Source organism: Typha latifolia, chromosome 8 (genome assembly GCF_019914945.1).
Source record: "Typha latifolia isolate L0001 chromosome 8, TyphaL0001v2, whole genome shotgun sequence".
NCBI classification, from domain to species: Eukaryota; Viridiplantae; Streptophyta; class Magnoliopsida; order Poales; family Typhaceae; genus Typha; species Typha latifolia.
Window position 1 is genome coordinate 7429047 of NC_133093.1, and position 14324 is coordinate 7443370.

A 14324-nucleotide genomic window follows, 5' to 3' on the forward strand; every position below is an offset into this window, starting at 1 on the left:
TCGGCCCGAGTGATTGGTGGGTCGGGCTGTGAATAAATGCTTAAGCCATGTTAGCTCGAAAAGCCTGACTCGAACCCGGCCCGGCTCGCCCGATGATCAAGTCTAAAGATGGGGAAGAGGGGTCCAAGGCGAAGCCCCGTACTTTTATCAACCACAAAGGTCATCAGTCTAGGCAAAGAGGTTAATGGTATACATTGTAAATACCTATTTCTTTCAATCAAGTCGGACTCGGGTTTGTTTCTTGTAGCGGATCTTGGATTTGTTTATCTATATTGGTTGTTTTGCCACAACGCGGATCCAATCACAAAAAAAAGTCGGATTCCTCGTGCAGATAGCATGGGTCAAAATTGCCAGCTATCCGTGCCTGGAGGCTTCCTCCAGAAGCAACCAATTACGGGATGCCACGTGTAATTCAAATCTGCGTCCTACTGACGCGGTTTTCGACCGAAACCGACTACGATTAGATAACCACCGGCTTGCTTCATATCGGATTCGGATTCAAATATTTCTCCTACCGCAAACTTCGTCAGAGGCTCATAGCTAGCCACGTCTCTTTTTCTGTCCGCGTTCTCCTCACGCAACTTCTACTCTTTTTCCCTTTCCTTTCTAAAACCGACTCGGTCACAAATCACCGACTTACTTCGTCTATAAAAAGGAACGATCTCACCTTATTTTTCCCGTTATCGTTTAGGTTTTCCTTTTATTCTAGTGCTAATTTTTCTTTTGTGATTGTTTGTTAGGGTTCTTAGTCGTTTCGATTCTTGCTTAGGGCGTTAGATCCTTTTGATTTCTGTCTTTTTTCTTCGATTTGTTCTTCGCGACAGGATGAGGGTTAGGTCGTCCAGTAGTTACAGGCGCTGGATCTTGGAGAGCGAGATGATTTGAAGGTGATCTGGTTCTTTCGTTGCCAAAATTTTGGGATATTTGAGATGATTTGAAGGTGATCTAATTCTTTCTTTGCCGGATTTTTGGAGATCTGAGATCATCGGTGTTATCTAGCCGATCGAAGAGGTCGGGAAGCGCTATGTTCTTTTACCTGATATGATGCCATTTTATACGTGTAGTGGTTCTTGTACTGCAATATATTCTCAAATCTGTTAGGATTTGTAGCTCACACGCGAACTCTTTGTCGGATTTTTGTTTTTTTAGAGATCTGGTATCTCTGGAACGCAACATGCCTTATGATCTAGTGGTCCGACCGTGGAAATTGCCTATTATGACGCGGTCTAATACGTATTAATGGTTTTTGCACTGAATTATGTTCGAAACATGTTAGGGTTGGAAGGTCATCAGTTTATATCTTTGCCGGATTTTTAGAGATCTGATATTCTGAGTGCATCAAGCTCTGTGATATAGCTTATCTGAACAAGGAGGAAGTCATTATTTTGGCCATAATGATGCGGTTTTGTACGTATTAATGGATTTGCACTGAAACATGTCAATTCTACTAGTATTTGAAGCTGATCAGTGTGATTTTTGTCGGATATTTTGAGATCCGAGACCCCTGAAGGATATCAATGAGATTCGGACTTGAGTGATCTGATATTAAAAGCACAGCTGCACAGAAAGTTTTATTACATAGATGATATGAAACAACGGAGGGGAGTTGTTTTGTCTGTTGAGCAGCTTTTTGTGTATATATATAATTATCCGCTGAAATTTCCCTGAATTCTGGTAGCCTGGGGGATAATTTATGTATTTTTGATCGATTGTTGAATGTCTGAGACTTCTGGGTCACTGCGGGCTTTGCTATCTAGTTGATCAAGAGAATGAGGTAGTCTTATGTCATGGCTTATAGAGTGGTGCAGTTCTCTGTGTGTTAGTGGTTCGTGTTCTAAGATATGTTCCCTAAACTGTTCTAAGGTTTTGTTGGCGACCACTTTTCTGATTGAATCTTGATAAGTCCGATATTTCCAGAGACCAGCAGATTTGCTTTCTGTATTATTCAAAGGGGAGGGAGGTGCATGTATTTTGCTTATTATTATGTGTTTTTATGTATTAATATGCTGATATCTTCCAAATTTTGTTACGTCAGCTCTATACAAGGCAGGGGTTGAATAGGGATCTCTGGTATGAGAACTTCAATTTATTGCTAGTTGTTTCCTTGAGAAATTTTTTTACCCTATTAGTGATGTTGACTTGTTGCAGACCATGGTGTAAAGGAATGATAATGTGGATAGAGAAAGGATTGTAGCTGCTGATATATTTTTTATCTTGCTTCTACTTTTTAGGGAGTCCCTAGTGATTTGATTTCCATGGTTAATTTCCTGCATTGTGGGGAAATGGTATACGGATTTTTGCTATAGTTTTGGAGAACTTAGAGGACATGGGGTTTTGCAAGTCTAAAGCTGATCTGAAGGGTTGAGAGAGTTCTACATGTTTGTGATTTATGGACTAAGGTATTTTCTGAATCCTATTAGAAGTTGGTGGGGTTCTGTAATTTTTTGCTGAAACTTTAGAGATGATATTCTTGAAATCAACAGCTTTCAAATCTTCATGATCAGAATGATCAGTGAGCCTTGCATTATATTGCCTAGTGATGTAGATTGTTCACGTATCAATGGTTTATGGACCGGGGAACTTTCCAGATTCTATTCCCGCCAACTCGCTAGTTGAGTATTAATGGTTTATGCACCGGGTAACTTTCCAGATTCTATTCCTGCTGACTTGCAAGTCAACTAGATGGGACTTGCCTAAGCTATGAGATAGTGGTTTTTGGTTTGCAAACCTCATTTATTGTTATCTGTGCTTGATGTTTTACTCTAATATTGGTGTTATTGCTGTCCTCCAAGATTCTAATAGATCGTAGGCAGTAGATGGGTAAACAAATTATCACCTAGCGCCTAGGCTCTTGGTAGGTGCCTAAGGGGAGAAATCAAGAGGAATAATAAATAAGCAAGTAAAAGAAATAATAGCTAGAGAAGTTAAAATTAATATCTACAATCTAAACAACATACTAATATGTTCTTGTTAAGAACTACAGTAAGCTATTCTAATCCACTAATTCCTCTATGTATAATAACTTTGAATTTCAAAGTCGATCTACATATTAAAATATAATATGAGATGCTAATACGGGTTGTGACTTAATTCAGATTTCTACATCTAATTGTTAATGATCTGTAGATCTTTATTTTGTTATGCAAATACTATATATCAAGATTTTCAGAGCTCGGAGGACATGGGCTTAGAAATATTTCTGATGGAAAAATGAGGTATTCTTGTGTTACTTCTCTTATTATTTTTGGCTTATCTTTGTATATATTGTTTTATGCTGAAATATGTTCTGATGATTGTTAGGTTTGCAAGGAGATCCATACTTTCATTGCAAAACTAGAGTGATCTTACAATTCCTGAGACCAACAATTTATTCATCTAATTGATTGAAAAAATGAGGGAGTTTTGTGTCCTTGCCCTTTCATAATTCAGATTTCTGCATTTAATTTTTTACTGAACTGAAGATCTTTATTTTGTTAGGTCAACACTTATATCGATAGTCGACATCTAGTTTCTTAGTCTTCTCTGTTTGGCTTCTTTGGTAGGCGATGTTTCATTTCAGTTAATTATTGATGATAAGAGGTTATTTTCCCCTAATTAGCTTGACCTTTTGTAGCAGGTTTTTGTTAGAATTTTGTTTATTTCTCTAATCATGTTTTTTTTTTTTCCTCAATTTGTTCTGTGGCTGCCTTATAGAGTATTGAGATTACCAGATGTCAGGGCTTTGTACTCTACCTTATCAAAGATACCAGGGGGTTCTTTATTATTTCCTGAAGCGGTCTTCTCCATTTTAGATTTTCATTTTCAACCTCTTTTAGTTCTTGCACTGAACATGTTCTGAAATCTATTAGGGTCCAGATGTCATTAAATTATCTTTGCTGAAATTTTGGGGATATCAGATTTCTGCAGAGCAGCAAGTTTCGTGATGTTTGTTTATCTGAATGAGGAGGGAGTCATTTTGTTTTGCTTATCATGATATGGGTCAACATTTAGTAATGGTTTTGCACTGAACTATTATTCAAAGATGTCATCAAATTATCTTTGCTGAATTTTTGGGGATATCAGATTTCTGCAGAGCAGCTAGTTTGTGATGTTTGTTTATCTGAATGAGGAGGGAGTCATTTTGTTTTGGTTATCATGATATGGGTCAACATTTAGTAATGGTTTTGCACTGAACTATTATTCAAATTTGATTAGGTGTGGAGCTGATGGTGTATTTTCTGCCTGGCTATAAGAATTATGATATTTCTGGAGCAGGATAATTAGGGGGTGCGATGTTAATTTGCTTTTTATACTCATTTTAGTGAGTTATTTTCTGAAATATGTTCCAAATTCTGTTGGATTGGAGATGATGGATGAGCCTTCTCTGGGCATAGGAGAAAGATCTGATTTTCCTGGGGAACAACACAACAATCTTTGTCGATATGAAACTATGGGGAAGTCGTAGTTAATGGTGTTAGCTGCATTCTAGTGATGAGCTCTGAAATTACGCTTTGAATTCTGTCAGGATTGGGGTCTGATTTGCCTCCTATCGCGGGAGTTTGGTAGCCAAGGTCTGCCAAGCACGGGGGAGTCTTGGTTTACTTTGCATATTATTTTTGACTTTTATATATATATATCGTTTTTATGCTGAAATATGTTTTGATCACTTATAGGTTTCCATGGAGACCCATAATTTCATTGGGAAACTAGAGTGATCTTATGGCTCAAGAGAGCAACAAAATTTTCATCTCATTTATTGAAACAATGAGGGAGTTTTGTGTCTGCTATTTTATAATTAAGATTTCTGCATCTAATAATTAATGAACTATATATCTTTATTTTTGTGAGGTGAATGATGTATATCAATGGTCGACATCTAGTTTCTTAGTCTTATGTCTTATGCTTCATTTCAGTTAATTATTGATGATAGGAGGTTCTTTTTTTCCCCTAATTAGCTCGATTGTTGATTTCTCTAATTATGATCTTTTCTGATTTGTTCAGTGGCTGCTTTAGAGAGGTTTGAGATCACGGGTGACAGAGCTTTGTACTGTACCTTATCAAAGATACTAGGGGGTTCTGTGTTATTACCTGAGTTGGTTTTCTCCATAATTATTCACTTTCAACCATATTTCAGTTCGTACACTGAAATATGTTCTTAAATCTGTTAGGATCCAGATGTTGTCAGATTGTCTTTACTGAATTTTTAGATATATCAAATTTCTGCAGAGCAGCTAGTTTCGTTACCTTTTTTTATTTGGATGAGGGAGTCATTTTATCTTGCTTTTCTTGATATGTGTCAACATTTAGCAATGGTTTATAGCGAAATGTTATTTATATTTGACTATGTGTGTACTGATGGTGTGTTGCTATGAGTAATATGATGTTTCCGAGGCGTAATATTCTTTTTTAGCAGGTTTTTTCATTGCTAGAATTTTTTTATTTATTTCTGTAATCATGATCTTTTTTTCTTCTCAATTTGGTTTGTGCCTGCTTTATAGAGTTTTGGGATCAGCGGACGACGGGGCTTTGTACTTTATCAGAGATACCAGGGAGCTCTTTATTCTTTCCTGAAGTGGTTTTCTTCCTATTAGATTTTGTCTTCAACCATCTTGGAGTTCTTAGACTGAAATACGTTCTGAAATCTATTAGGATCCAGATGTCAGATTATCTTTGCTGAATTTTTTTGTGATTTGTCAGATTTCTGCAAAGAAGCTAGTTTCGTGATATTTGTTAATCTGAATAAGGAGAGTCATTTTGTTTTTGCGTATTGTGATATGGGTCAACATTTAGTAATGGTTTTGCACTGCACCACTGTTTATATTTGATTAGGTGTGGAGCTGATGGAGTGCTATGTTAATTTGCCTTTTGTTACTCGTTTTAGTGAGTTATTTTCTGAAATACATTCCAAATTCTGTTAGATTGGAGATGATGGATGCTCCCTCTGGGCATAGGAGAAAGATCTGCCTTTCTTGGGGAAGGACATCGCAATCTTTGTTGATATTAAACTAAGGGAGTCATTTTGTTTTTGCGTATTCTGATTTGGGTCAATATTTAGTAATGGTTTTGCACTGAACCATTGTTTGTATTTGATTAGGTGTGAGGCTGATGGTGTATTTTCTGTCTGGCTCAAAGAAATAAGATGTCTCTGGAGCATGAGAATTAGGGAGTGCTATATCAATTTGCCTTTTGTTACTTGTTTTAGTGAGTTATTTTTTGAAACACATTCCAAATTCTGTTAGATTGAAGATGATGGATGCTCTTCTGGGCATAGGAGAAAAATCTGACTTTCCTGGGGAACAACACAGCAATCTTTGTGGATATTAAAATGAGGGAGTCGTAGTTAATGGTATTGTTAGCTGCATTGTAAATACGAGCGCTGAAATTATGGTTTAAATTCTGTCAGGATTGGTGTCTGATTTGCCTCCTATCGCGGTATTTTGGTAGTCGAGATTTCTGGAGCCCTGAGGACATAGGCTTAGACATATTTTTGATTGCTAGGAAGAGGGAGTTCTATGTTACTTTGCATATTATTTTTGGTTTATATATATATATATATATATTTTTTTTTTTAATGCTGAAATTTGTTCTAATCATTGCTAGGTTTCCATGGAGACCCATACATTCATTGGGAATCTAGAGTGATCTTACCATTTCAGAGAGCAACAATTTATCCATCTTATTGATTGAAATAATGAGGGAGTTTCGTGTGTTTGCCCTTCTATAATTTAGATTTCTACATATAAGAATTAATGAATTATATATCTTTATTTTGTCCCGGGATTGCTGTGTATCATTGTTCGACAACTGGTTTCTTAATCTTATGTTTCATTTCAGTTATTTATTGTTGATAAGAGGTTTCTTTCCTAATTAGGTTGATGTTTTTGTGGCAAGTTTTTTCTTTGCTAGAATATTTTATATTTTTGTAATCATGGTCCTTTTTACTTCTAAATTTGGCTCGTGTCTGCTATATAGAATTTTGAGATCAGCGGACGACGGGGCTTTGTACATTATCAGAGATTCCAGGGAGTTCTTAATTCTTTGATGAATTGGTTTTCTTCCTATTGGATTTCGTCTTTCACCATTTTGGAGTTCTTACACTGAAATACGTTCTAAAATTTATTATGATCCAGATGCAGTCAGATTATCTTTGCCGAATTTTTGGTGATCCGTCAGATTTCTGCAGAGCAGCTAGTTTCAGAGATATTTGTTTATTTGAAAATGGAGGGAGTCATTTTGTTTTTTGCGTATTCTGATTTGGGTCAATATTTATTAATGGTTTTGCACTGAACCATTGTTTGTATTTGATTAAGTGTGAGGCTGATGGTGTATTTTCAGTCTGGCTCAAACAAATATGATGTCTCTGGAGCATGAGAATTAGGGAGTGCTATATCAATTTGCCTTTTGTTACTTGTTTTAGTGAGTTATTTTTTGAAACACATTCCAAATTCTGTTAGATTGGAGATGATGGATGCTCTTCTGGGCATAGGAGAAAGATCTGACATTCCTCCGGTACAACACAGCAATCTTTGTGGATATTAAAATGAGGGAGTCGTAGTTAGTGGTATTGTTAGCTGCATTGTAAATACGAGCGCTGAAATTATGGTTTAAATTCTGTCAGGATTGGTGTCTGATGTGCCTCCTATCGCGGGATTTTGGTAGTCGAGATTTCTGGAGCCCTGAGGACATAGGCTTAGACATATTTCTGATTGCTAGGAAGAGGGAGTTCTATGTTACTTTGCATTTTATTCTTGGTTTATATATATATATATATATATATTTTTTTTTTTTAATGCTGAAATTTGTTCTAATCATTGCTAGGTTTCCATGCAGACCCATACATTCATTGGGAATCTAGAGTGATCTTACCATTTCAGAGAGCAACAATTTATCCATCTTATTGATTGAAATAATGAGGGAGTTTCGTGTGTTTGCCCTTCTATAATTTAGATTTCTACATCTAAGAATTAATGAATTATAGATCTTTATTTTGTCCGGTGATTGCTGTATATCAATTTTCGACAACTGGTTTCTTAATCTTATGTTTCATTTGATCATTTCAGTTAATTATTGTTGATAAGAGGTTTCTTTCCTAATTAGGTTGATGTTTTTGTAGCAAATTTATTCTTTGCTAGAATATTTTATATTTTTGTAATCATGGTCCTTTTTACTTCTAAATTTGGATCGTGTCTGCTATATAGAATTTTAAGATCAGCGGGCGACGGGGCTTTGTACATTATCAGAGATTCCAGGGAGTTCTTAATTCTTTGTTGAAGTGGTTTTCTTCCTATTGGATTTCGTCTTTCACCATTTTGGAGTTCTTACACTGAGATACGTTCTAAAATCTATTATGATCCAGAAGCCGTCAGATTATCTTTGCCGAATTTTTGGTGATCCGTCAGATTTCTGCAGAGCAGCTAGTTTCAGAGATATTTGTTTATCTGAAAATGGAGGGAGTCATTTTGTTTTTGCGTATTCTGATTTAGGTCAATATTTAGTAATGGTTTTGCACTGAACCATTGTTTGTATTTGATTAGGTGTGAGGCTGATGGTGTATTTTCTGTCTGGCTCAAAGAAATAAGATGTCTCTGGAGCATGAGAATTAGGGAGTGCTATATCAATTTGCCTTTTGTTACTTGTTTTAGTGAGTTATTTTTTGAAACACATTCCAAATTCTGTTAGATTGGAGATGATGGATGCTCTTCTGGGCATAGGAGAAAGATCTGACTTTCCTGGGGAACAACACAGCAATATTTGTGGATATTAAAATGAGGGAGTCGTAGTTAATGGTATTGTTAGCTGCATTGTAAATACGAGCGCTGAAATTATGGTTTAAATTCTGCCAGGATTGGTGTCTGATTTGCCTCCTATTGCGGGATTTTGGGAGTCAAGATTTCTGGAGCCCTGAGGATATAGGCTTAGACATATTTCTGATTGCTAGGAAGAGGGAGTTCTATGTTACTTTGCATATTATTCTTGGTTTATATATATATATATATATATCTTTTTTTTTAATGCTGAAATTTGTTCTAATCATTCCTAGGTTTCCATGGAGACCCATACATTCATTGGGAATCTAGAGTGATCTTACCATTTCAGAGAGCAACAATTTATCCATCTTATTGATTGAAATAATGAGGGAGTATCGTGTGTTTGCCCTTCTATAATTTAGATTTCTACATCTAAGAATTAACGAATTATATATCTTTATTTTGTCCGGTGATTGCTGTATATCAATTTTCAACAACTGGTTTCTTAATCTTATGTTTCATTTCAGTTAATTATTGTTGATAAGAGGTTTCTTTCCTAATTAGGTTGATGTTTTTGTGGCAAGTTTTTTCTTTGCTAGAATATTTTATATTTTTGTAATCATGGTCCTTTTTACCTCTAAATTTGGCTCGTGTCTGCTATATAGAATTTTGAGATCAGCGGACGACGGGGCTTTGTACATTATCAAAGATTCCAGGGAGTTCTTAATTCTTTGATGAAGTGGTTTTCTTCCTATTGGATTTCGTCTTTCACCATTTTGGAGTTCTTACACTGAAATACGTTCTAAAATTTATTATGATCCAGATGCCGTTAGATTATCTTTGCCGAATTTTTGGTGATCCGTCAGATTTCTGCAGAGCAGCTAGTTTCAGAGATATTTGTTTATTTGAAAATGGAGGGAGTCATTTTGTTTTTTGCGTATTCTGATTTGGGTCAATATTTATTAATGGTTTTGCACTGAACCATTGTTTGTATTTGATTAGGTGTGAGGCTGATGGTGTATTTTCAGTCTGGCTCAAACAAATAAGATGTCTCTGGAGCATGAGAATTAGGGAGTGCTATATCAATTTGCCTTTTGTTACTTGTTTTAGTGAGTTATTTTTTGAAACACATTCCAAATTCTGTTAGATTGGAGATGATGGATGCTCTTCTGGGCATAGGAGAAAGATCTGACATTCCTGGGGAACAACACAGCAATCTTTGTGGATATTAAAATGAGGGAGTCGTAGTTAGTGGTATTGTTAGCTGCATTGTAAATACGAGTGCTGAAATTATGGTTTAAATTCTGTCAGGATTGGTGTCTGATGTGCCTCCTATCGCGGGATTTTGGTAGTCGAGATTTCTGGAGCCCTGAGGACATAGGCTTAGACATATTTCTGATTGCTAGGAAGAGGGAGTTCTATGTTACTTTGCATTTTATTCTTGGTTTATATATATATATATATATATATTTTTTTTTTTTAATGCTGAAATTTGTTCTAATCATTGCTAGGTTTCCATGCAGACCCATACATTCATTGGGAATCTAGAGTGATCTTACCATTTCAGAGAGCAACAATTTATCCATCTTATTGATTGAAATAATGAGGGAGTTTCATGCGTTTGCCCTTCTATAATTTAGATTTCTACATCTAAGAATTAATGAATTATATATCTTTATTTTGTCCGGTGATTGCTGTATATCAATTTTCGACAACTGGTTTCTTAATCTTATGTTTCATTTCAGTTAATTATTGTTGATAAGAGGTTTCTTTCCTAATTAGGTTGATGTTTTTGTAGCAAGTTTTTTCGTTGCTAGAATATTTTATATTTTTGTAATCATGGTCCTTTTTACCTCTAAATTTGGCTCGTGTCTGCTATATAGAATTTTGAGATCAGCGGACGACGGGGCTTTGCACATTATCAGAGATTCCAGGGAGTTCTTAATTCTTTGATGAAGTGGTTTTCTTCCTATTGGATTTCGTCTTTCACCATTTTGGAGTTCTTACACTGAAATACGTTCTAAAATTTATTATGATCCAGATGCCGTCAGATTATCTTTGCCGAATTTTTGGTGATCCGTCAGATTTCTGCAGAGCAGCTAGTTTCAGAGATATTTGTTTATTTGAAAATGGAGGGAGTCATTTTGTTTTTTGCGTATTCTGATTTGGGTCAATATTTATTTATGGTTTTGCACTGAACCATTGTTTGTATTTGATTAGGTGTGAGGCTGATGGTGTATTTTCAGTCAGGCTCAAACAAATAAGATGTCTCTGGAGCATGAGAATTAGGGAGTGCTATATCAATTTGCCTTTTGTTACTTGTTTTAGTGAGTTATTTTTTGAAACACATTCCAAATTCTGTTAGATTGGAGATGATGGATGCTCTTCTGGGCATAGGAGAAAGATCTGACATTCCTCCGGAACAACACAGCAATCTTTGTGGATATTAAAATGAGGGAGTCGTAGTTAGTGGTATTGTTAGCTGCATTGTAAATACGAGCGCTGAAATTATGGTTTAAATTCTGTCAGGATTGGTGTCTGATGTGCCTCCTATCGCGGGATTTTGGTAGTCGAGATTTCTGGAGCCCTGAGGACATAGGCTTAGACATATTTCTGATTGCTAGGAAGAGGGAGTTCTATGTTACTTTGCATATTATTCTTGGTTTATATATATATATATATTTTTTTTTTTAATGCTGAAATTTGTTCTAATCATTGCTAGGTTTCCATGGAGACCCATACATTCATTGGGAATCTAGAGTGATCTTACCATTTCAGAGAGCAACAATTTATCCATCTTATTGATTGAAATAATGAGGGAGTTTCGTGTGTTTGCCCTTCTATAATTTAGATTTCTACATATAAGAATTAATGAATTATAGATCTTTATTTTGTCCCGGGATTGCTGTGTATCATTGTTCGACAACTGGTTTCTTAATCTTATGTTTCATTTCAGTTATTTATTGTTGATAAGAGGTTTCTTTCCTAATTAGGTTGATGTTTTTGTGGCAAGTTTTTTCTTTGCTAGAATATTTTATATTTTTGTAATCATGGTCCTTTTTACTTCTAAATTTGGCTCGTGTCTGCTATATAGAATTTTGAGATCAGCGGACGACGGGGCTTTGTACATTATCAGAGATTCCAGGGAGTTCTTAATTCTTTGATGAATTGGTTTTCTTCCTATTGGATATCGTCTTTCACCATTTTGGAGTTCTTACACTGAAATACGTTCTAAAATCTATAATGATCCAGATGCCGTCAGATTATCTTTGCCGAATTTTTGGTGATCCGTCAGATTTCTGCAGAGCAGCTAGTTTCAGAGATATTTGTTTATCTGAAAATGGAGGCAGTCATTTTGTTTTTGCGTATTCTGATTTGGGTCAATATTTAGTAATGGTTTTGCACTGAACCATTGTTTGTATTTGATTAGGTGTGAGGCTGATGGTGTATTTTCTCTCTGGCTCGAAGAAATAAGATGTCCCTGGAGCATGAGAATTAGGGAGTGCTATATCAATTTGCCTTTTGCTACCTGTTTTAGTGAGTTATTTTTTGAAACACATTCCAAATTCTGTTAGATTGGAGATGATGGATGCTCTTCTGGGCATAGGAGAAAGATCTGACTTTCCTGGGGAACAATACAGCAATCTTTGTGGATATTAAAATGAGGGAGTCGTAGTTAATGGTATTGTTAGCTGCATTGTAAATACGAGCGCTGAAATTATGGTTTAAATTCTGTCAGGATTGGTGTCTGATTTGCCTCCTATCGCGGGATTTTGGTAGTCAAGATTTCTGGAGCCCTGAGGACATAGGCTTAGACATATTTCTGATTGCTAGGAAGAGGGAGTTCTATGTTACGTTGCATATTCTTCTTGGTTTATATATATATATATATATATTTTTTTTTAATGCTGAAATTTGTTCTAATTATTGCTTGGTTTCCATGCAGACCCATACATTCATTGGGAATCTAGAGTGATCTTACCATTTCAGAGAGCAACAATTTATCCATCTTATTGATTGAAATAATGAGGGAGTTTCGTGTGTTTGCCCTTCTATAATTTAGATTTCTACATCTAAGAATTAATGAATTATAGATCTTTATTTTGTCCGGTGATTGCTGTATATCAATGTTCGATAAGCCGTTTCTTTATCTTTTGTTTCATTTCAGTTAATTATTGATGATAACAGGTTTCGTTCCTAATTAGGTTGTTTTTTTTGTAGCAGGTTTTTTCTTTGCTAGAATATTTTATATTTCTTTAATCGTTATCTTTTTTTCTTCTCAATTTGGTTTGTGTGTGCTTTATAGAATTTTGAGATCAGCGGACGACAGGGCTTTGTACTTTATCAGAGATACCAGGGAGCTCTTTATTCGTTCTTGAAGTTGTTTTCTTCATATTAGATTTCGTCTTCAACCATCTTGGAGTTCTTACACTGAAATTCGTTCTAAAATCTATTATGATCCAGATTCCATCAGTTTATCTTTGCTGAATTTTTGGTGATCCGTCAGATTCTGCAGAGCAGCTAGTTTCATGATATTTGAATATCTGAAAACGGAGGGAGTCATTTTGTTTTTGCGTATTGTGATTTTGGTCAACATTTAGTAATGGTTTTGCACTGAACCATTGTTTATTTTGATTAGGTGTGGGGCTGATGGTGTATTTTCTGTCTGTCTCAAAGAAATAAGATGTCTCCGGAGCATGATAATTAGGGAGTGCTATGTTAATTTGGCTTTTGTGACTTGTTTTAGTGAGTTATTTTTTGAAATACATTCCGAATTCTGTTAGATTGGAGATGATGGATGCTCGTGTTGGTATAGGTGAAAGATCTGACTTTCCTGGGGAACGACACAGCAATCTTTGTGGATATTAAGCTGAGGGAGTCGTAGGTAATGGTATTGTTAGCTGCATTGTAAATACGTGCGCTGAAATTATGGTTTAAATTCTGTCAGGATTTGTGTCTGTATTGCCTCCTATCGCGGGATTTTGGTAGTCGAGATTTCTGGAGCCCTGAGGACATAGGCTTAGACATATTTCTGATTGCTAGGAAGAGGGAGTTCTATGTTACTTTGCATATTATTCTTGGTTTATATATATATATATATTTTTTTTTTTTTTAATGCTGAAATTTGTTCTAATCATTGCTAGGTTTCCATGGAGACCGATACATTCATTGGGAATCTAGAGTGATCTTACCATTTCAGAGAGCAACAATTTATCCATCTTATTGATTGAAAATAATGAGGGAGTTTCGTGTGTTTGCCCTTCTATAATTTAGATTTCTACATCTAAGAATTAATGAATTTTAGATCTTTATTTTGTCCGGTGAATGCTGTATATCAATATTAGACAACTTGTTTCTTAATCTTATGTTTCATTTCAGTTAATTATTGTTGATAAGAGGTTTCTTTCCTAATTAGGTTGATGTTTTTACAGCAAGTTTTTTCTTTGCTAGAATATTTTATAAATCATGATCTTTTTTACTTCAAAATTTGGCTCGTGTCTGCTATATAGAATTTTGAGATCAGCGGACGAGGGGGCTTTGTACATTATCAGAGATTCCTGGGAGTTCTTAATTCTTTCATGAAGTGGTTTTCTTCCT

General features: G+C 35.5%; 1 long non-coding RNA gene across 1 annotated transcript; it reads left to right on the forward strand.

Moving 5' to 3' along the window:
- The first annotated feature begins 685 nt into the window (after nt 1-685).
- LOC140794465 (uncharacterized) lies at nt 686-13840 on the forward strand. Its single transcript, XR_012110131.1, has 2 exons — nt 686-12576; nt 12673-13840. It is a non-coding gene; the product is annotated as an uncharacterized lncRNA (long non-coding RNA).
- Nucleotides 13841-14324: the final 484 nt, after the last annotated feature.